Source organism: Neofelis nebulosa, chromosome 13 (assembly GCF_028018385.1).
Source record: "Neofelis nebulosa isolate mNeoNeb1 chromosome 13, mNeoNeb1.pri, whole genome shotgun sequence".
In the NCBI taxonomy this organism is placed as follows: Eukaryota; Metazoa; Chordata; class Mammalia; order Carnivora; family Felidae; genus Neofelis; species Neofelis nebulosa.
The window spans coordinates 87,233,224-87,255,827 of record NC_080794.1 but is presented as its reverse complement, the minus strand read 5'-3'; the positions used below and the strand labels follow the sequence as shown (position 1 = coordinate 87,255,827).

Genomic DNA, 22,604 nt, shown 5'->3' with positions numbered 1-22,604 from the left:
TTAGAGTAACACTGACTTATATAACGTGTGTTCTTGGGCGACGCTCAAGTTCGTATCAAAATAATAAACCTGAGCGGGCAGTGTTACACTGAGGCATCCAGCAGAACTGGACCCGAATCCAGGCTCCGTCCCTTCCTACCTGTGTGACCTTGGAGAAACTACTCAACGTTTCTGTTCTTTCCCGGTGCCCACAGTGTAACAGTTTCATGGTGGTACCGTGAGCAGAGGAGGAGACAGAACCTGGGCAGCGTACCTGTGCCTTGTGTTCTACAACCACGGTGGCCCCTCACCACCGTCAAACAGGCCTTGGGAAGGACAAGACTGCAACAAGGAGGGTTCCACTTTCCTCTCCTTCCCCCTGCCCCCGTCCCGCCGTCAGTGCGAGCAAAGCTCAGGTGCGGACTGAGGGCAGAGAAACACCTGCACGAGTCACCACCCAGCCCCCCGCACGCGCCGTGCAGCACCCGACGCCTCCCCGCGGTGCCCACCGAAACTGGCAGAGGCCCTGCATGCACCGGGGCAGACGGTCTGTGGAAGGGCCGTCAACAGTCTTGACACCGACAAAGTAGATTAGCAGAGCAGACACTGGAATCTGAAAGCAATTTTTATCCCTTCTTGACCTAATTCTGCTCCAAGGTATCATTCTAGGGCCTGGCACATTACCTGCTACATGAGGGGCTGCCGTCGGCCAGCTCAAAGAGCTGCTGGTGTCACCAGAAGGGATTCAGAAAAGCCCCTTAGCCATCTACTCATATGGAGGAGGAGGCTGGCTCCCCAGTAGGTCAGACCAGGACAATCAAAACCCCCACAGACCCCAGCACCCCCACTGACCACAGGCAGCAAAATGCAGGCCACGTGCTTATTTTCTGGGCCTATCCACCCACAGGCAACAAGGGGCAGGAACTGACTGAGGGGTGGCAAAAGCCTTTGGATTCGATCAGAGCCCTAAAAATGAGGGAGTTTAGGGTGGAAAGAAGGGAGCGAGCCAGAAGCACGTGTCTCCTCTTTACTATCTCTAAATACCACTGCCTCTGTGGTACCATGTGGTAAAGGAAACCTACAGCCACCTTTGTTCCCTTGAAAAATAGAACCATTCCATTTCCTACAGATAAATGAGATTCACAATGACGCATAATAGAAAACCAGGGATTTCAACTAATCTGTGTGATGTTCAGTTGTGCCAAACCAAATTGTATTCCAGGCCAACAAACCATCTCTGTCGCTCATCACGGAAGGAAAAGAAATTCCGGGTGGGGAGGGTCCCTGGGGCACGGAGCCGCACTTCAGAGACACAGCTCTGCTTCCCACCGGGAGGAAACACAGCTTTGTTGCCAGGACAATGGGACAGCCACAGGCCTGGGGCTTTACACAGAGGGAGACTCCGTTGCTCAGAAAGCCAGTCCAGAAAGCAGAGAGTAAATGCTTGAGCAGCAAATGACAAAGGAAATGATTCAGAAGGGCTATCTCGCAAGTCTTCTAGGCAAAAGAGGAGGTCTGGCTGGAGACCCTTTGAGCATGAAGTCTTGTTCTTGAAAGAGAAGAGCAAAGCATCCTGAAGTTACTGATCTCTCCCCTCCAGGTTCAGGCCGACCCGAGTTACCTCTCCTTTGTTGGGGTTGAGCGCAGTTGGTCTGTTACTGTAGCTTCTGAACTGAAGGACGGAACCTGCCATCACAGACACGGACTCACCCGACAGAGTCACTTAGAACATTAAAGGACGAGGCACGAAAATCATTTCCAAAGCGAACTCCATCATGGCTGCATCCGAGAGCCAGACAAATGCTCGGTACGAGACTCCCCAAAACATAAGTTCCCGTACAAAGCTATGCAAGAAGTCTCATCCGGAACAGCACTACGTTTGCGGACACCTCTTCTCTCTTACCTTGGGTTTTGGAGACAACGTGGCTTCAGCAATTTTGTGGATTAACAATAAATCAAGTGAACTTCACTGACTGATAATCCAATTCATTTAAAGGGGTAGATTAGGGGAGTACGTGTATCGACACTGCAAAGGCAATGCTTATACCCAGAAAGGAGGCCTACTCAAAAAAAAAAGGAGACAGAGAGAGAGAGAGAGAGAGAGAGAGAGAGAGAGAGAGGGCATCTCGATTAATTTTCCCATCTGTATCAAGTATGCAACGACCTATCTCAATATATGAATCACACAGCACCACAGAAGGTAGTGTGGTCCAGGGCAAAGGGAACCACCGTTCTACTGTTTTATTTTCCTTTGTATTCTGAGACTTCATTTAAATGGAATCCTATGACATATACTGTCGCGTCTGGCTTCTTCTGCATCATGTTTGTGACTGTCGTTGGCATTGCTGCACACATCAGCCGTCACTTTTTTTCCTTGCTGTATAGTAGTCTACTGCGTGAGTAAACCCAGGAATTGTTACCTATCCTACTTTTGACACGTGTTTGAGTAATCTCCAGTTTGGAACTGGATGGACGAAACTGTGCCAAACATCCGAGTACATCTCTGATTTGTATACTCTTGTCTTTTTTTCTTTAATGTTTATTCATTTGTGAGAGAGAGAGAGAGAGAGAGCGAGCACACGACCTGGGGAGGGCACAGAGAGAAAGGGAGACACAGGATCTGAAGCAGGTTCCAGGCTCTGAGCTGTCAGCACAGAGCCCAACGCGGGGCTCGAACTCACGAACCGTGAGATCATGACCTGAGTCAAAGTCAGACGCCCAAGAGACAGAGCCACCCACGCACCCCTGTATATCCTTGTCTTTTCTAATGTGGAAATTGAGACCTCGTAACTTACTCAACAGGAGGGCTGGAATCCAGCTATCCTCTGCACAACACCTGCACACTGACAAGAAGAAGCCTAAAGAAGAGAGACTCGACTATTTTCTTAGTCATCTCTCTCGTACCATCTTGTCTCTTTATTTTCCGGGTCCTTCTGCTTCAGGAAATCCCACTTTAAAAGGAGCTATTTTTCCCTTTGCAAGTCCATCTTTCTCAGCAAAAAATCGGAAGGGAAATGCAAGAAACCAATTTTTCCCTAATTGATTCCTAAAATGAATCTACTCTCTAGCAACTTTAATTCTTTTCCCACGAGAAGTGAACATAACAACTCATCCTAGACCCTAAAAAACACAGATGTCTCATCCGTAAAAAATAACAGTCAGGGGCTGGAGGTTGCAAGATGCTGAATCCCCACCCCCCTCCCCGGCCCAGGTCTCCCGAGCCAGCCTCTGGCACAGTGTTCGCTTTAAAGATTAGAACATGATGACCCATTAACCTCACCCGTGTAGAACCTCCACAGGCAGAGGTATGGTGAAACAAGCTTTCGTCAGTATTTACATTTGTGATGTGTGGAGATTTGCAATTAAGAAACACAGCAGACCGACGGTTTCCTACTTCAAAAAAGAGGGAGAATACCGGTGATCTGAATAACTGAAAAACAACTATGAATTTCCTAGACAATTGAGCACCTAAAGGTAGTCTTGATGACACTAAGAAGTTCATTAAACTCACTTCTTCATATAAGTGGGTTTTCTAACCTGCCAATTACAGTTTTCCATTTTCCTCCTAGAATTACACACCATGTGGATCTCAAATAACACCGTCCCTGGAGCCTTCCTCCTGCCAGCTCACACTGCCCCCCGTGGTTCCGTTCCATCCTCCCGTGCATGCATTCATGTTTATCTGTTTTCACTCATGGCCCCTAAAACTTTAGCTGTCCATTACCACCAGCACAATTTCAGTATTTCCTGGTAGTTTTATTTACAGTGACATGTTTAAGAGATGGAAGGCAGATTTCGATTTTATGGATTAGCAATAAAGCAAGATTTACAGAAAGCTACCCGGACCACTGGGAGAAATACTGGGCCTGCAATAACGACAGCACATCCCAGGGGAATTACACTGGCGCGATCCGTGGCAATGATCCCTCCCACCTGGCATCTTAGGTCCCCCAAGTCCGACACAGCCCAACATCAGGTCCCTTCCAGGCAGAGCAGCGGGTTACGGGTCCCCGGGCGGTTCATGTATCTGCTAGCACATGTCTCCAGCCGGCTCTCAGCAGCACCGTGGGCCGGCCAGAGAAGTAAACAGGCTGAAAATGAAACTCGGGATGGGGAGTAAGAAAAGACGATAAAAGGAGTGAGTGGGCAGAGTTTGGAGTCACAGGTTCAGGACTCCCTTCCTGGGTACCTCCGGATGCCAAAGGACTGGAGACTTGTGTCCCAAAGGAGGCTGAGAGGTAAGAAGGGAAACGAGGAGGTTTTAGGTCATCTTTCTTCTGGAACGTTGGGACACAATGCCCCAAGCACCACATAGAGACAAATGAAGCATCTCATGTAGAGCCATCTATAAAGAACAGATACCGTGTTAAGCATGATGCTAGGCTCACTCCAGCTCAAGGAACAAGGGAGTAGCAAACGCTGGGTCCCAGGCATAGGGCTGGGGCTGAGGCCGGGACTCCAGGATGCACAGGCAGAGGCATGCACACCTGCACCTACATCTGAAGAGGCCGCGAAGGTACTTTCCCTCCAGTCCTCCCATCTCCCCCCCTGAAGCATGTCGCTGCCCTTGGATCCACCATTTGTCTGCCCTTTCTTGGGAAATACACTCATGAACGTGGCCACTCTCGAGTACATTCGAGAAGAATGAACTTCAAGCCCCAAGCCTGTGAAAATTGGGGGAGCCAGGAGACCTGCGGCCAGCTGGCTTCTTAGTCCCAGGCCCAGGCACCAACCAGGGTCTGCCAGGAAAAGCTCAGAAGAACCCCCCCCCACCCCCCCCCCACCCCCCACCACACTGGTGGATCTGGTGGCTTTGTCGAAGGGGTGGGGCATACCTCCTCGTGCATCCCCGCCGGCTTCCTCCCCAAGTGAGCTCAACTCTGCCCTGGAACAAAAGCAACACATACCCTGTGGCATCTGCAGGCCGGTGGTGTGTGTGTCAGGGAGGGAGGGGGGTTTCGATCAGGAGCGGCCCTGCCGCCAGCTCTGGAGTGTTCCTAATGTCAGTGGGCAACAGACCCAGAGGGCACTCCCCCTTCTGTCCTCAACACTCACAGCTGGCCTGCCTGTCGGCCTCCGCTTAGAGAGGCTGACCCCGGGGTGGACTCCTCCAGGAAGCACGCCCCTGACCCTGGCCTCCCCTAGGCAGCCATCCGCAGGTGAGGGGGCAGCCGCCTAAGCCCCCTCCCCGCCCCCCTTCCCGAGCTCCGGGATTTCAAAGCCCCGCGGGGCTGGGCCCACTGACAGGGCCGGCAGCCATCGCGCGGGGACCCCAGCCACCCCTCCCGGGAGAGAAAACGCCGGGTCCCCCGCCCTCCGGCTGCTCCGGAGGCGGCCGGGGGGTAGACTCAACAAGTTCCCGGGCCGCGCAGCGCCGCCTGCAGCCCAGAAACCCCGAGGACGCGCCGCGGTGGAGCCCCGCGCACAGGCGGCAGCCGCCGGCGGCTCCTTCCACCTCCTCCTCCGGCTCGGGCTCGGGCTCGGGCTCGGGCTCGGGCGTCGGCGGGCGGGGGCTCCCCCACTCCCTCCCGCCCCGCTCCCTCCGGATCGCCCACCCCGCGCACGCGGCCCGCCGGGCCCCGCGCCGCCCCCGCCCCCGCCCCCGCCCCGCGGGGCCCGGGGCTCCGCCCGCCTCGGTGCCAGCCGGGCGCACAGGCGGCGGGCGCGCGGCTCCGGCGCCCTCTCCTCCGGCCGCCGGGCTCCGCGGAGTAGCGGGGACCCGGGGGCGGCTGCAAGGACTTCCCTCCCGCTCCCTCCCCCTCTCCGCCCCCGCCTGCCAGCCCCGGCTCCGAGATCTCGCCGAAGACAATTGCAGTAAATGAGGACATCGGAGGAGCACGGCGCCGGGTGGCTGTGGCTGGCTCCGCCGCGCCGCCAGCGAGCGAACGCGCGGGCGTCCCCGGAGCCGGCCGAGCCGCTGCCTCCCCGCGCGCGTCGCTGAGCCGGGCCGGACGCGAGCTGCGGCGCGGGGGCCGGCCGGGCCGGGCGGGCCGGGCCGGCGGCGGTGGAGGGGGCGGGCGGCGGGCGCGCAGCCGGCCAAGTCCCCGGAGCCGAGCCTTCCCCCGCGCGAGCCCGGCGAGCCTCGCCGCGGATGCCCTGCCCGGAGTGCTCCGCGCCGCGCCAGGCTCGCCCGGGTCCGCGGCGAGACATGCCCGAGCCAGGCGCCGCACCGACCTCGACTTATCTGTAAGCAGCGGAAGGTAAGCGGAGCCCCGCGCGCCCTCCTCCCGCTGCACTTGGCCGCGGGCAGAGCACCGCTCGGACGGGCGCCGACCCCGGTCGGGCGCTCGCACTCGCCCCCAAACGGGCTTCGCCGGGGACTCGGCGGCTCCCGGGGCCAGGACGCGCCGGTGCAGCCAGGAGCGGACCGGGCGGCGGGCGAGGTTATGCAACTGCATCTGGCGCGGCCGGGTCGCCGAGGGGCGTCTGGCAACTTTGGCGACGGCCTGGGAGGAGCGGGGCTGCATGTCTACGCTGTCGGTTCTAGACAAACGCCACAGCCTCCTGAGCGCCCGAGAGCCCTGGCCAGGCAGAACTGGGGGATCGCGGGCGGCCGCGTCCCCGGAACGTTTCGAGGTGTTTAAGTATTTTCCAAACTAAAGCGAACTGGCAAGTACGGCTGATTAACTTCGGGGCGGGGGTGGGGGGTGGGGTGGGGATAAGTCCGAGCAGAAGGGCCCTGACGCCGGCCGCGAAGGAGAGGAGCGAGCGGGAGCGAAGGCAGATGCCCACGTGAAATGCCCATTTCCTCCCGTGGCGCCAGGGCTCGCTCGGGTTGGCACTTTCGCGGGGCCGCGGGCCCGGGTCGGTGCCCGCGGGCCTTCGGGGTGCGCGGCATCCCGTGTCAGCCCGGGACAGGCGTGGGAAACCAACCAATGCTGCAGAGCGAGCGAGCGAGCGAGCTTGCTGGCGGGCGAGGGCGAGAGGGAGGAGGGTGCCCGCGGGCCGGCCCGGGGCCGGGGCAGCGCCTGGAGCCCAAAGTCAAGAGCGAGAGTCTGCGTCTTGCTGGTTCATGCTCAGGGTTCCCAGCTGGCGTCTCCAGCGCGGGGATGAAGAACCTGTCCTTGTGACCTCAGCATTCTACTACCCAGAAATATGCCATGGGCAGATGGAGCTGGCGATAAGGGGATGCCAGGAGTGGGGGAGGAGAGGCGCCTCTGGAGTAAATAGGGGAGAAAGTAGGTGTTTTTTGGCTCATCTACAGAGCAGGGCTTCTGCCCCGACCCCTTTCCCACCGCAGGTCTGTGCCTGGGGGCTGGAGCCAGAGAAGGCAGTAGAGCAGTTTAATATGACCTTGTCTGCTTAGGCGCTTAAATCCTGCGGAAGCATCCTGAGGTGAACTGGCCAGAGTGGGAAGGAACTTTGGGCTAGCCCTGCCTTGGCTACCAACGCACACTAGCATTTCACAGGACTACAGCTCAGACTAGCAGAGGGTCGGGTCCACGCGCTGGGAGGTTTTCCCTCGGACAGGGACTGGCTAGGGGTTACCTCTCCACACGCCAGTGGGGGACTGTCAAGGTTAGAGCGAAGGGGACTTGACTGAAAAATCCCACCCAAATCACCTGACCTGGGCCATTCCCAACGAGTGGTACATGTGTGAAAGTGCTCTAACGTTGTTAAGCTTATGCCACAGAGCGAGCAGAAAGTAACCATCGTTTCACTTTGCAGAGGCGGAAAGTGCTGGTTTGTACTATTCACGTTGTGCTATTTATTGCATTCATATCCTGTTGAATGTTACTTTCCAAAGAAAAGTTCATATTTATCCTTGCCTCTTTGTTGTTGTTGTTGTTGTTGTTGTAGTTGTTGCAAGAATGATTAGCAAATGGGCACAAGCATCTCAAAGGAAAAATGGAAGGCCTGCGATCTGCATGCCTCACCAGATATTAGTAATTTACTACCCATGTTTACTACTTACATTAGGTGGCACTGCTACTCATGACGGTTTTATTGGAGGCGCATGTGGATAAAAAATGTCTAGCACAGCTATCGCTAATTGCATGATTTTGCATAAATTATGCTAGCTACAGAGAGTGTGGGCTTTTCTTCACCCAATTCACCATTTCCTTAAAGACAGAAGGATTCTGTTTAATTTCTTTAGCCAAATGAAAGACCTCTGCTTAAAGACAGGATGCCCTTGAAACGCAGAGTATGCCTTTGAACTTCCTACAGTTGTCACGACTTCATTTTTTGTTACTGTGATTAGGACTTGGAGCTTTTACTTCAATCAGGCCCATTATCCGATTGACGAGCACAAATACTGGTTAAGAAATAGGCGAAGAAGGCAAAAGCCGGAGAGTTCCAGGCTTTGCACACATCGCTTCCAAAAAGCCCCGTGGAAAGTTAGATACCCTTATTACTCTGTTTACCCGGGGGGCTTCTCTGTTCTGCCACAATTGTTTTCCCCATGGCAGAATAGAGGATTTTTGTCTTGTTTTTCCCTCGATCAAGAAAAAAAAAATGCAAGTAAACAAGCACGTAACTGAAAGGCTTGTGCATGAAAGGCATCAGTCTACCAGGAAGACTCCTACACATTGAAATAAGCAGTCAGAAAATAAAAATGATTCTCAGAACAGTTGATCACAGCAGACCAGCTGGACAGATGCGTTCACTTAGCTAGACATTTGTATTCTCCTGGCTGTTCCAACCCATGGCTGTCTCATTTACAGCAGCAACTACTGAGCTCTCTTGTATGAGGAGATTAGTTACTGTTGGGGACAGGCTACTTCCCGGGGAATGACGATAAAGAAATCACAGCTAGACGGCACAGCGATGGGTCTACGGACCAGCATCCACGGAGGAAGGCAGGGGCAGGGGCAGTGGGGATTTGGTATCCTGGAGCTCTGGACCAGCCCACCAGACACCTGAACAGGTAACACGTCAAGGCTGCTACGTAACCGATCCGGTGGTTAACCAAAAAAAGCATGTCTATTTGAGGCAAACCACAGTCATCTGGGAGAAAGGGAGGTTATTAGGGCTCCCCAAACAAAACTGGCATCTTTTCTCAACAGTTCCTTCATACATGTGAAGGACCCTTCCCCACCGTAATTCCATTGAGACCTTCGCTTCCAGCCCAAAATTAGCTGACATAATTTATGAAGCAGATCCTTCTCAGCCTCCTCACATATTTGATTTTAATATTTCATAACATTATGGAGCGACTTCAATATTTTAAAGGAAAATTTAATATGATTGATATTACATGACAACACTTTTATTACCGTGAAATTCGCATACAAACATTTGGATAAGCCTTTCTTCGATATTTGAGCTCACTTATAGCATAAACATAGTAAAACATCATAATTTTTCATCCATTCATTTTTTAGTTTATTTATTTGGAGAGAGAGCGCACACACGCGCACAAGCAGAGGAGGAGCAGAGAGAGAGAATCCCAAGCAGGCCATGCGCTCTTAATGGGGCTCAATCCCATGAACCGTGAGATCATGACCCGAGCCAAAATCAAGAGTCAGATGCTTAACCGACTGAGCCACCATAGTCCATTTACTTTAAAAGTTGCGCATCTTATGTATTAAGGTCAGAGGAGTGGATTGGTACCAAGTTGTGGGGACCCTGCCGGGATTCATATAAACAAACTGTTGAGACGTCGTCATCTCACGTTAAACGCCAACCCATACAAAGTACAGGTTCGAACCTGTGGACCCTGTATTATACTGTATCTGCCTCAGATCCAGAGGCACTGAAGTGTCTCCAAGCAACCAAGAATCATACCTCTCAGAGTAAGAGAAACCATAACTTCAGGACACATGTCCTGGTGCCAAATTCAATTTCTGATATAAAGTCAACCAGCATTTCCTCTACCATAAGCCATCAGGATATTCAGCGTGGGTCTGAGTCTGTGCACTTCAGACATCATTCATACCATAATGAATGAGCTGAGGGGCTTCGAGGTATACAGAGATATTATCAAGAGACAAACTGCTGATCTAAAATAAAAACAAAACACTCTAACCTGATAGTTCTGTGTCTTTCTGCTGAGTGCATATTCTCAGCTCTAATTGGGACAGAGAGAAAATTAATTTGAATATAGAAGAGCAGCTATTAGGGACAAGAAGGATCGTGTTTCCAAATTACACACCTTTTCACTAATACCATATTTAAAAGGAATTGGAAAAGAAATATCCCCGAAGTCAATATTCGTGAATATTGCTTTTCTAGTATATTGATCGGATTATTCAGAGTACTGTACATCCACATTACTCTCTTTACCACATCATCTTGCTGTTACTCAGGTGTGGGTCAGAAAAGATCAGAGAGGGGATCAGGCTGGCACACTACGTTCACCTGAGTTACGCTCTTATAGCCATGACCGGGGCAAAGAAATTTTTTAAAGATGGTAACACCATGGCAAAATGCTAATCAAAGTTCATGCTGCAGTTACTATGGAAAATTCCAATTCAGTCCTTAATAATCTAGCCTTGGGCATAAAATGGAATGCCGTAAACTACAGCATACGAGGGACATGAGAAGGACTTTGGGAGGCCACAAATGCTGCACAAAGAAAAGTTGCTCTCCTCCATACTCCAGAGGGAATGAGGGGAAAAGGAGGCCGATGGCCTCAGCTGCTCATTTCGGCTGCTCAGGTGAAGGAACTACCGTGGAGATGCATCACATTCACATTCGACCTCCGTGAAACTGACCAGTCTCTGTTCGTCATTTCAGTGGTGACGTGGGTCCCTCCACACTGGTTGTTCCCCGGGAAGCATGTGTATGTCAACTTCTCATTTCTTCATCTTTTCCATATGTCCTTAGTGGTTAGACTAAACACCTTAGGTCATCTTTAACTTGCTTTAGGAAATCTGCTTGCTTTCATAGTAAGTGGCTTTCGTGTCCTTGGAAATGTACTGGAATTATAAAACCTGGGTTCTGAAAAATGGGCACACATAAGGAAGGTAGACTGACAGGAGGATGGTTTTGTCTACAAAGGACTGCTCGTTCATGGAAATGTACTGAGCAGTAGCAGCAGTGGCCAGGACAATGTGTGAGTGTCACAAAACCAAGTGACGGGTTCCTCAAGAAGCTCCAGTCCGGGAGGGCGAAAGGAGGTGGGAGGCAGAATCAGGATAGGACAGACCACACACGTGGAGGTACCCGAGAGAAAGCAACACCCTGGCTGGGACGAAGGTTGAGATTGGACCCCCGAGCCCAGCACATGCAAATCCTGGAGCTGAAGCCCATTCGTCACGTGCTCAGAGCTGGAGATCTGTACGGGAAGAGTGAGAAGCGACACCAGGCAAAGGTGCAGGGGTCAGGATCGGAGAGTGAAGAAGGAGTGTGAGCCAGTTTAAGGTAGAACCAGTAGGACAGCAATGGCCTCCACTCACTAGCTATGGGTAAAGGGTGAATGCTTTGAACAGTTAACATACATGTCCAGAAGACGGAGTCTTGTTAGCTAGAGATGAACCAGATGAAAGGGTATAACAGGTGAGAATTAACTGGCACCAAGGGTGAGCGGTGGCATTAGGGAGAGATGTCAGGGGACAGCTGTGAGGGAAATATCCCACACGGCAAATCTCTATAACATGGCAACATGAAGACGGGATTAAAGGTACCACCAGGGTAGTGGGTGATATAGATGGAAACAGGGAAGTCAGGGAACCAGCAGGTTTGGGGGGAAAGATGTGATGACCATTAGAAAGTTGACTTTGAGTTTCGAACCAGAAATACTATTTCAAAAAAATACAGTTTCATCATCTTCTTAGAACCAACGTGAGAAATACTTTCAAAGAAGAGAATGAAAATGGAGTAAAGGATTCACAAGACAAAGAAATTCTTGAAGGACTAAGAATAGTATTACCTAATAACAGATGCTTAATAAATATTTAATGAGGCTGCTAACAATAAACCTCATCAATGATTTTGCTAGAAATTCAGGGAATCCAGATTGAACAATAATGTTTCTCTTTCACTTGAAGTTGCACATTTTTTGTAGTAGAAATTAAAAAGAAATACATGAGAGGGTGGTAAAAAGGAAGCCTGCTTCTAGAAATGGACAGTCCTTACACCTGGCTACACGGTGTTGAGGCAAGAAAAAGGAATCCAAGACTTGGGTTTTTCTACCACCAGACTCAACCCTAGAGTTTTCTTTGGTAAAAATTCACTTGGGTAGAAACTGAGTTTCTAAAGGAAGAAAGTGTTTGAGTTTAATGGCCTAGTACTAGCGTAAAAGAACAACAAGGAGAAATGAGAAATTCTAACACGTCAATCAGACACATACAATGTTCCTATATCCCCAAACCATTTTTTTGGTTGGAAGGAACTTCTACTACCGCTTTACCAAAATACTGGAGAGTTCATAGAGTCAACTGAAGGCTGACCGGAAGGTATCTGTCTGCCTCTCGGCCTTGACCTCACAACTCAGTTTCACGTCATGACATCAACTCCATGGATCTTTGGGCCAGGCTCATCAATTTATCACTTCCTTGTTACCAATACCGGAGTGCTGCATAAAGACTTGCCCTCTTTCTTTTTCCTTCGTTGAAATCACATGGCACAAATGGCCAGTTTCCTGTTAATCATGCACTTGAATCTCACACAGCTCAGAGAAGTGTGGACGGGAATCATTCCCAAGAAAAGTTTGTGCCACATGCCGGTGTAGAGAATTTGAAATTTAAAAAATACCGTCAGGCCGTATTTTTCATTTGACTTTTCCAGTCATCAAAGAGCCCAGTGAGAACTGCCTTTCTCGATCACTTCCTGTGTGTTTGTTTTAATGGCGGCTGTCAGCTTGGTGGCTTCACAGATGTGGTTTCAATCCTTGCTTAAGTTGCTTTGTTCCTGTTCTTTATATTTGTCTCAGTATATGAAGTTAACTCTCCTTTAAGTATAACTCACTTTATTTATCGTGTCTACCGGATTTGCTAGTGTGCCAAAAATACCCAGGGTGAGGCTGAATGATGGAATTTATTGCACGGTCGGAACACTGGGTCTATGAAAATATCGCCCACTCTTACTGAGCGGAGGAAGCGCGGGGCAGATCCTCTGTGGTGCAGGGTCAGCCGCCGAGTGAGTGTTAGAGAATGGACCGTCAGCCAGGGCTCCAGGCTCTAGCGATCATTAAATCGCTCCTAGCAATCATTAAATGCTACATCGAAGCACCAGTTCTGACTCTAGACCTGAAGAGTCAGTGAGAGGGACCAATGGTGTGCCCGGCTTGGAAAAAAAAAAAAAATCTAAGACAAGTATAGAGTTTTATTCAGCCACTCGAGGTTGAAACCTTCAAGCATGTTTCTGTCAAGGACTGAAGTTGGTGTTGCCCACACGCATAACATGTCCTAAGTGTGTTGTTCGTATCAGCGTCCCCTTCGCCACCAGAGACGGCATCACCAGAACCGCACTCTGAGCGTTTTAAAGGCACCGACCGACTGAGCCCTCGTCCCAGATCACAGTGTTGAGAGCAATGTCTAGGCGACACTGTCTGCACCTGTCCCCCCAGTTCTGACCGTTACTATCCGTGTGGCCATGGGCACTGACTTGCCATCAGTGCCTCGATGTCTCCACCTTTATAAAAAATGGAAACCTCAGGGCGCCTGGGTGGCTCAGTCGGTTGAGCGTCAAACTCTTGCTTCCAAGCTCAAGAGGTGATCTCACGGTTCGCGGGTTCGAGCCCCGCTTTAGACTCTGCGCTGACAGCACAGCGCCCGCTTGAGATTCTCTCTCCTTCTCCTTCTCTCTGCCCCTGCCCTGTTCTCCCTCTCTAAAAAATAAATAAATAAACTTTAAAACAACAACAACAACAACAACTGGGAACCTCTCCTTCCGAGAGAGTTTGGAGAACGCATTGTTAGAACATACATAAAGCACAAAAACAAAAGGGTAACTAATCTGTGCCAAGCACCACAGAAGTATTAACTCTTATTTTATGATCCCCCCAGGCTGTGTAACATGCTCTAGATTCTAGGCTGATTCAAGGAAGGGCCAGAACTCAATCAGGCAGTCAGTCTCTACACCCCAGTTCTTAACGATCGTAGGAGAAAACATACGCAGGAACCGCTATGTCCAGAAAAGCCGAGAGTGTGAGAATCTTAAATAGATGATCTTGAGTACTCCCCCTCCAATGTATAAGCCCAGATCTCAAAGCCCAGATCCATGGTTAGGGAGAGCTTTCCCCAGCCGTGGGATTCCTAGGAAGGGACAGAATTCGAGATGTTTTACATCCCCAACCAGAAATGTCAAAAGAACGGAGGTGTGAAGATGCCATATTCTTGCTATTAGCCTGCCAGGTGCCAATTTCTTTGGAATCTGCCGTTCAGTAATCAGTCCACAAGGCAGCGGTGACAACCAAACGGCCCCTTATTTTAAACCCTGACAAATGACTGGCCACTCACTGTCCCTCTGCAGAATGTGAGTCCACCCCCACCGCAGGCCCCACCTTGCCAGCCGTGGCCTGGGCAGTGCTGGTGACCAACCCCGCATTTGGCTGTGCCCCAGGTTCATTCTGGACAAGATGGAAGGGGCTGGCCGTGCCCGCCCCCCTGGGACATCACTCACTATTCCTTTCATTCAATAAATATTTACAGGTACCTTTACGTACCCCATGTTGCTCTGTGCTTTAGCGATACGGCGGAGAAGAGAAGAGAATGAGGGGGTGGGGAAGAAAACAAGACAAAACATGTGGCCTGGAGGCTGTGCATGATGGATGATGACATCCATCTCTGCCGCCCTGTCTCCATCCCCAGAAATTCTGACTGATCTGGACTGGGTTGGGAACTGATAGATTTTATTCTAGAAAGATGGGCACAGGGGTAGAACCCTTAAGGAGGATCATGTCTCTCTGTTTCCTGTGGAAGCACAGCCTCCATCCAGAGTCTCTTCTCCGTATCTGAAAATGCTTAAAAAAAAAAAAAGAAACAAACAAACAAACCCCAAAACTTGTAAAAGGTTCCACTTCTTTAACACCTCTGCTCCCGTCCACAGCTTCAAGAAGGCCAAAGCAAAGAGGGGTCGCTTAAGGTTTTGGAAAGATTCATGTTTTCCTTTGAAAAAGTACTTTCAGGGTTGTGATGTATGCAGAGACTCGCTTCCTGATCATCAGCACTGCTTACTCACTATGGAGCTAACTTGTCTCCACGAACCTACAGAATCTGTCCCCACCGTCCGGTCCCTCTCTCCCAAGCCTCGCGAAGGACAAGGCCATCCGATCCAGGAGGGTCTCGGAGAGATTTAAAGGCAGAAGCAGAACCCAGACATGTAAACTTAAATTAGGATTATTCACTAGGTTTCACACTTCACTTACTGTGTTGGGGGCTTCATAGAACATGAAGCCGTATGATGTCCTACCTCGGATGCCCGTCCTAGCCTGGATAAGCGGTCAGGCTCCATTCTGGAGAGGATGAGAAGGGGCCGCTCCAACGGCCCCTGAAAGAGAATCAAAGAGCTGACGGCAGGGGCTCCAAGTAACAGCAAGCAGGATGTGACGTGGTTTACTGGGACTAACTTCCCTGAGGAGCAGCCTTCCTCTCCTGTGTCTGTCTGTCAATCCGTCTGTGTGGCTGTCACCCTCACGTTCCCCCCCACTCTCCTATTTCCTCATTCCCCTTTTCCTTCCTGTCTATATTCATCATGAACAAAAAGTCGTGCAGGATTACGTTCCTGAGTACCGATTTTATGTATCGAGTACAATTTCACATAGCGTGTACTCAATTCAAAGTAAGGAGAAATGAAAGGGGTTTGTTTCATTCAAAAGCCGTGTGCCCAACATACCCTTCCGAAGTCACCGGACTCAAAGGTGTGCTCCAGACCTTCCATGGATCCCCACCCCCACCCCCCTGCAGGCCAATGGCTCCCCCCTCTGTAGCAAAAACCACAGTCCAATTAGAAGGCTGAGATTAGCGAGATTCCACACTTTTAAATGTTTTTGTTATCCTAAGCTATTGCAATTTTTGAATTAAATTCTTACTGAATCTTGCCACTACTGTGTCCCACTTTCGAGAACAAAGCTGGATAACGTAAGAACTAATCAATAGCAGGCCCCAGCAAGTCATACTTACTACAACACGTGTCGTTAGGGGCCCCACCATACCTCATGGTTAAATATACCATCCGGCTGACCCTTGAGCAACATGGGTCTGAACTGTGCGGGTCCATTTATAGGTGAGTTTTGGGGTTTTGTTTTTCGATACCGTACTGTAAATGTACATAAGTGTACTTTTTTCTTCCTCATAATTTTGTTGGTCACATTTTCTTTTCTCTAGTTTATTGTGAGAATACAGAATATAATACATAACACACATAAAATGTGTTAATCAGTGTTACGTTATCAGTAAGGCTTTCAGTCAACAGTAAGCTATTAGCAGTTAAGTTTTGGGGGGCGTGAAAAGTGACGCGCAGATTTTTGACTATGCGGCGTTTGGCGTCCTTAAAGTCTCGCGTGGTTGATGCATACACCGTTTCTGAACCATATACTCATTTCTGCGAGTGTATGGGTCATCTCCTTCACCTCTACAGGCGAAGAAGAAAATTTAAGGTAATACTTTGTAACACTCAAACTCAAGATAGTTACGCCAAGATTCAGAAGATAAAAATCTCAGCATGGTTTTACTTATGAACCTCAGGAAACCGTATCCTTCTCCCTTCCACCCATTTAATTCCTACCCAGGTTTCAGAAAACAGCCACATTCCACCTGATCTGAAGATTCAGGTAACGCAGAAAGTATCCTTAGAAGCCACCAATATGATATACCCATCTTTAGCCTTCTAAAAATCCACGGGGAAGGCCCCAGCTGTGAGGATACTGTGATGTATATCATTATATTCGTAGACCAATTACGTATCAAAGCTGACTGAGTTCAGGAGAGAAGAGGCGCTTAGAGGGACCTCGTCTACAATCACTTATATTTGCGTAAGGAGAGAACTGACACGCATCAAAGGGAAGTGACTCAGGCGTTAGGCCGGTTCTTGCACATCTCCTGGGGAGGCACAGTGGGCTGGCGCTATCGATAGACGCACGTCTTTCCCCAGAACTGTGCCTCATTTTCCTGTGTGCCCAGCACCTGGTGTGGTGCCGGGTCACCCCAGACACGCAGGTGCTACCCCTCGTGTCAGTGAAGGCAGCGTGAGGACTGGAGAAGCCAGAGACGGTAGGGGTAGAACTGGACCGTCAAAACGAGACCACCGGGGAAAAGCAGGTGAGAAGCACGGTCCTGGAGCAGGAGCCACGGGAACTGAAGACACAAAGCAGGGACTGCCCACGGTATGTTCTAGAGACGGTGCAGGAACTCGAAGCCTGGGTGAGCAGAACCTCCAGGATGGAGGATAGAGAGCCGAGGGCAGGGGATGTGACAACACCAAGGTCAGGGTGGGAGCAGTGGGAACAGAAAGGAAGAAGCCCATAGGTAAAGGAACAGGAAGGAAAGACAAAAATCAGTGGGACCTAGAGAAGACTGGCTTCGAAGAATTAAATTAGAGAATGAATCAGGCAAAGTACTGCCAGCACCTGCTAGGGTGACCTCACAACGGACAGCGAGGGACTCACCACCATCCTAAGTTGGGAGACGCGTCTTTAGACGCCATTGCAAGCCACGTTCAGTCCTGTATGTGATACTGGGTACCTTTGTTCCATGCGTGGCCAAGGGGAGCATAGTAGCTATGTTTCTGGGTTGAGTACGGACCACCCCAGGATCTCAGGTCATGGTCTGCAGCCTCTTGTTAGGATTCTGTACAGTGGGCTCCTGGGGCAGTCGTTTCTCTATGTTTTGCTGTCCACTTATAAATAGGAACCGATCGCAAGAAAGGCTCATTTCTCCCTTTCTTTCTTAGCTACCTCTGCAGTAAACTCAAGACCTCGCAAAGTCTATGGCTTGGCTAGGCCAAGGAAACACAGGAGACGCACTACGGTGAAAAATACAAGGGAGATCCGTTTTGAGGGTAATAGATGGGCACTCACACGGTCTCGCCAGGAAGATAGATTGCATGTTCAACTCTAAATCATTGCAATTGCAGTGACCGGTTACCTCCAAGCAGAAGCCCTGCCCTGGGGGGTTCCCAAACAGTATCTCGAGATTCAACTTTGAGAAACAGCAGGAAATCATAAACTCTTCTGACATCCTTATTTTTTGGAAAAATCAATGTCCTAATTTTAGCTTAAGGATTTGTCATGAGTGAAGACATGCCATTTAGTAAAAAAAAAAAACAAACAAAAAAAACAGATTCATCACAATGAGTAAGGCAAAACTACCCCGAAGTTCATTCACTATGTACATGTTTTCCACTGAGATTCCCATGAAGTCTAAGCATGGGAGGCCACCTAACTCCAACCTCTTTGGAGCTCCAAACTAACAACGATTGTTGCTTAATTACCTGGAGCCATCCAGGCAGGAGAGTAGGTGGGACGTTAGCTCCATCGATCTGTACGAACCAATGAGCTATATTCAAAGCTAGAGCACTTACATTCAACATCGTGTCTAGTTGTCATGCCGACTGGGGACAAGAGAGGAGCAGGCAAATTCGTTCCTTTTACTAATCTTACATGTGATTTTGGTGGGTTGTTGGAATCGGTGTTTCTGGACCCTCTTTGGACATTATCAATTAGCAAAGCTAACTGCCACAAATAAAAAATTTGTTCTCTACACTGATGTAACATCTCACTTGGAGGAGGCATTTCTCCCAGTTGATTTTTGCCAACATCATAAAATTTTGCTAATTCATTTCTACTAATTTAGATTCCATTTGGACAGAGGATGAGCAAAGGTTAACATCAGTATAAGCTGAAGATCAAAGAACTAAGTAAACAGTGAAACAAATGAAGAAAAACGTCGGATTTGTTGAAGAGGGCCACGTTCTGATTTCTCTAAAGCATCAACATCAGACCCCAAGCATCCATGTATAACACGGATGGTTCACTTCCTCTCATTAGATGGTTCCCCGCTCATTAGAAACAGGCCAGTGTGAGTCTGTGTGGCAACACTGATTTACATTATGTGGCTGAAGTAATTGACTGTAGGGTTTCTGTTGGTTGAAATGTGTTTATCTGAAATCACAGATATGTGTGAGCTGGGGCCCCGCCTCGGGTAGCTTTCCTTCTGCCACAAGCCTGCGTGGAAGCTCCATGAGTGCCCCCTTTCCCTCCTTCTGACTGGACGGTCATCGGTTCTTAATGATGGAGGCCTTACTGCAATATTCCACAAATCAAGGGAACGGGCCACGATCGGGCGGTGTTTCTGCCCACATGCCTTGGCGCTAAGGGAGCGGCCTCCTCCCTAAACTTTCAATCTCAGAGGGGTGTTGGTTTTTATCGGTTACCCCGTTTTAGTCCTCTGAATCAGTGACCTTTGAAAAAGTGAACAAATGTCTGGAAAAATATCATTTCAGTGTATTAAAGGAAATTAAATGGGATAATGAATCTAACTAAGACACAGTCCAAAATCTATAGCAGTTAGCTTTGCCCTGAGGAAGGGAGGACTTCTGTTAAGGAAGGCCTTAAACTTAACCATTTCACAACACAAACGAGTTCATTTAATGGGGGAGATCCTGTCCCTCTTTCCCTTCCCTCCGGGAAGCGGAGTGTTAAAGAAGGTAGGTTCATTCCCCCACCCCCCCCTACCCCCCCACCCCGCCTCCGCCATTCTGACTGGCCTAATGTTCAGGCTTTCCCTCAGCATATGGAATAAAATGCTGACCCAATTAATCTTGAATTCCAGCCAGCATCTGTGACTCCAAGGTGTCTCAACAGCGGGAAAGCCACTAGAAAAACCAATAATATCATACAGTCCCCTTCCAGACTCTTCAGATTGCTTGCCCAGCTCTTCCGCTATCTCCACTGACTGATGGGACACTAGGGGCTGTCTTGGCAAGGCCAAGGTGCTCAACAGCCCCCACGGTCCGTCAGCTGCATCGTGCCACACAGATCACCACACAGCGCCAAACTGGAAACCTCCCGGTAGTGCAGACACTTTCAGAATGGAGCTAATCCAGTGGAGAGTCTCCTGTCAGCCGCTGAGATCCCAGGTTACTTCAGAAAATAATGCAGACTATAGGTCAAATCCATTTCACGTCTAATTAAAACAGATGGCAGGTCTCACCCCAGCAGTGAGTTTGCTCCGAAACCGACGTATCTTCTACCAAACGCTGCTTCTCCTAACCTGTGCACGCACACTTAGGTACACAGCTCTGTGCACACACGTGTGCACATCTGCACACGTACTCCACACGCTAACACTTACGTCAGTGCTTTGAAATTCATTTTCGTCCTTTATTCAAAGCTTCCTCCCGACAATAAAAGGTGACCTTTGGGAGGCTGCATGCACCCAAATCTAATCATTTCTGGGTTTTTCTTATTGTGATGCAAGTATTTGTAATTTCCAGCGGCCTGATCCTGTCATTCTGCCTGAGGTGCGGACTGACTTCGCCCTGCGGTTTTTAATTGGCAAACAACACGATAATATTAAGGCTCCCTCAACAAAAACTGGAAAACAGAAGGAAGAAGATAAATCTCCCCAAATGCCCGATCTTCACACACCACGACGGTGACCATGTTTGTTCATTTCCTTCCAGTACAATTTGGTAGACTGCCTTCTTTCACTTCACATTATTTCGTAAGTGTTTCTCTATGATACTAAATAATCTTTATAATTATCATTTTAATGGCCGCACTGAGTGAACGTACACCATAATTTACTTAACCGTTTACCTATTGTTAGGCATTTAGTTGCTTCCACTTATCACTCCTTGGGCTAGAAGGAACATTTTTATATAAGCTATTAATTTAAAGCAGCACGCAGAGATGACTCTCCATCACTAATCTAAAAATACAGGGTTTATATATTTACAACTCACATTTGATTCTGCACCTTAATTTGAGGGTAATTAAGACATTTACATTCCAAACACTCCTCCACACCCCCCAGCTCTCCCCGAACCAGACGGGCTCAAGCGTGCCTCGCCACCTTCGCCTCAAGACGACACAGTCCGATGACTTCCCAAACACAATTTTCTTATGAAAAATAAACTTTATGAACTCCTGCTGCTTTGGGACCGAGAGATTAACTCCAAGACCCAGAGCCCATGCTCCTCAGAGGTGACATAGCCAAGGCGAGCCATCGCTGAAAATGCCACTGTGGCCTCAGGAGGACCGCAACACTCCGGGTGGCCCTCACGGGCCCGAGTGTGTGCTCGGGGCCAGGTTTATTCCTGGGAACTACCTGTAGGTTCTCCGCATAACCCGCACCCACATGCCTTGCGACAAACAGGCCAAGGAAGTCGCTGAGAGGAGGTCCAGCCGTTGGATGCTTTCTGAAGTTCACTGCAGGGCACTCACTTCAGAGGCTCCAGGTTTGCCTGGGCAGGACAGCAGGTCAATGCCCGGGATTTAGAGGGATGCAGGGTGGGGCCCTTGAGCTGTGGGACCCTCGGCAGATTAGGAAAGAAAAAAAAATCTGGAGCCTCAATTTCTGTATCTTCAGCTTGAGGATAGTAAGAGTGCCTCCCCTGGGAGGCCGTCCTGAGGGTCAAGGAGAAAATCCAAGTGAAGTGCAGAGAATGTTAGCATCTGTTTAGAAGCAGGAGGACATGTGGACTGCACGCTGACCTCGCGCCATGCTGGGTGCACACTCATGCACTGAATGAACGAAGGGATGACGAATGAATACAATGTGCCAGAAGCCTCGATTTATGGAATGTCTTCTCTGGAACACCTGATGTCCTTTCACGACCAAACCGTTTCCTTAACCATCACTACCAGCCTGAGCACCACCCCCCCCACCAATAAACAGTAAGTGAACCCCCCAGAAAGGTGTAACCATTTAATATGAAAGTAATTCTCAGCGTCCAGGAAAATTCCATCCTAAAGCTTTAGAGTAAATGCCACCCAGCCATCAAAAGGTGTGCAGATCTCCATCTGAGGTCCAAATAAGTCAACAACAAGAATTCCTGGATGTCTTTTCTTATCGGTGAGATTAAGACAATTCCATTTCGGGGCGCCTGGGTGGCGCAGTCGGTTAAGCGTCCGACTTCAGCCAGGTCACGATCTCGCGGTCCGTGAGTTCGAGCCCCGCGTCGGGCTCTGGGCTGACGGCTCGGAGCCTGGAGCCTGTTTCCGATTCTGTGTCTCCCTCTCTCTCTGCCCCTCCCCCGTTCATGCTCTGTCTCTCTCTGTCCCAAAACTAAATAAAAAATGTTGAGAAAAAAAAAAAAAAAAAGACAATTCCATTTCTAGTTAAAAACGAATTCATCAACAAACGACCCTGAGCAAAAGCATCTGAAGTATCACCATCACTTTTACTAATAAGAAAATGATTTTTATATACTCAGCAACTCCCTGTAAAGCAGAGAGGAGCTTGGAGTTGTTTATTATTATTATTTTGCCACTGGCAATTAATTTTTCTGATTTGTTTTATTAGTTTGATGGTTGGGTCCAAGATTCAGAATATCTTTCCAAACCAGTGGACGGATGTAAGAACATTATTTCGGAGCAGTTCCTGGCAAATCGCGATGATGAATAGCATGGTAGGACAAACTGATTCAGACACACATTTTTCAGTAGTGGCAGGGAAAAGGCTGAAACATTACTAGTAAATTGCTTTTTGTAAAAATGCTCTCCCTTTCAAATTTTCCCTGGGAGGAAGGTCTTCTGCAGAATGATGGGACAATACAGTCTGACACAGCTGGACAAC

General features: G+C 49.5%; 2 protein-coding genes and 1 long non-coding RNA gene across 9 annotated transcripts in view; 1 reads left to right on the top strand and 2 right to left on the bottom strand.

Moving 5' to 3' along the window:
* Positions 1–22,604, bottom strand: part of DOCK1 (dedicator of cytokinesis 1) — a 528,588-nt gene that overhangs the window by 244,382 nt on the left and 261,602 nt on the right. The gene's annotated exons all lie outside the window — the stretch shown is intronic.
* LOC131493558 (uncharacterized) lies at positions 3,420–4,754 on the bottom strand. The gene is made up of 2 exons (XR_009252742.1): positions 4,342–4,754; positions 3,420–4,210 (listed from the first exon to the last, which is right to left on the bottom strand). It is a non-coding gene; the product is annotated as an uncharacterized LOC131493558 (long non-coding RNA).
* Positions 5,603–22,604, top strand: part of INSYN2A (inhibitory synaptic factor 2A) — a 57,088-nt gene continuing 40,086 nt past the window's right edge. The window contains exon 1 of one of the 4 annotated variants that reach the window (XM_058698113.1): positions 5,603–6,179. The gene's annotated coding sequence lies outside the window, so the exon portion shown is untranslated. Of the gene's footprint in view, positions 6,180–21,546; positions 21,704–22,136; positions 22,438–22,604 lie in introns of those variants that run through there. The other 3 variants (XM_058698110.1, XM_058698111.1, XM_058698112.1) reach the window with 3 other exon arrangements.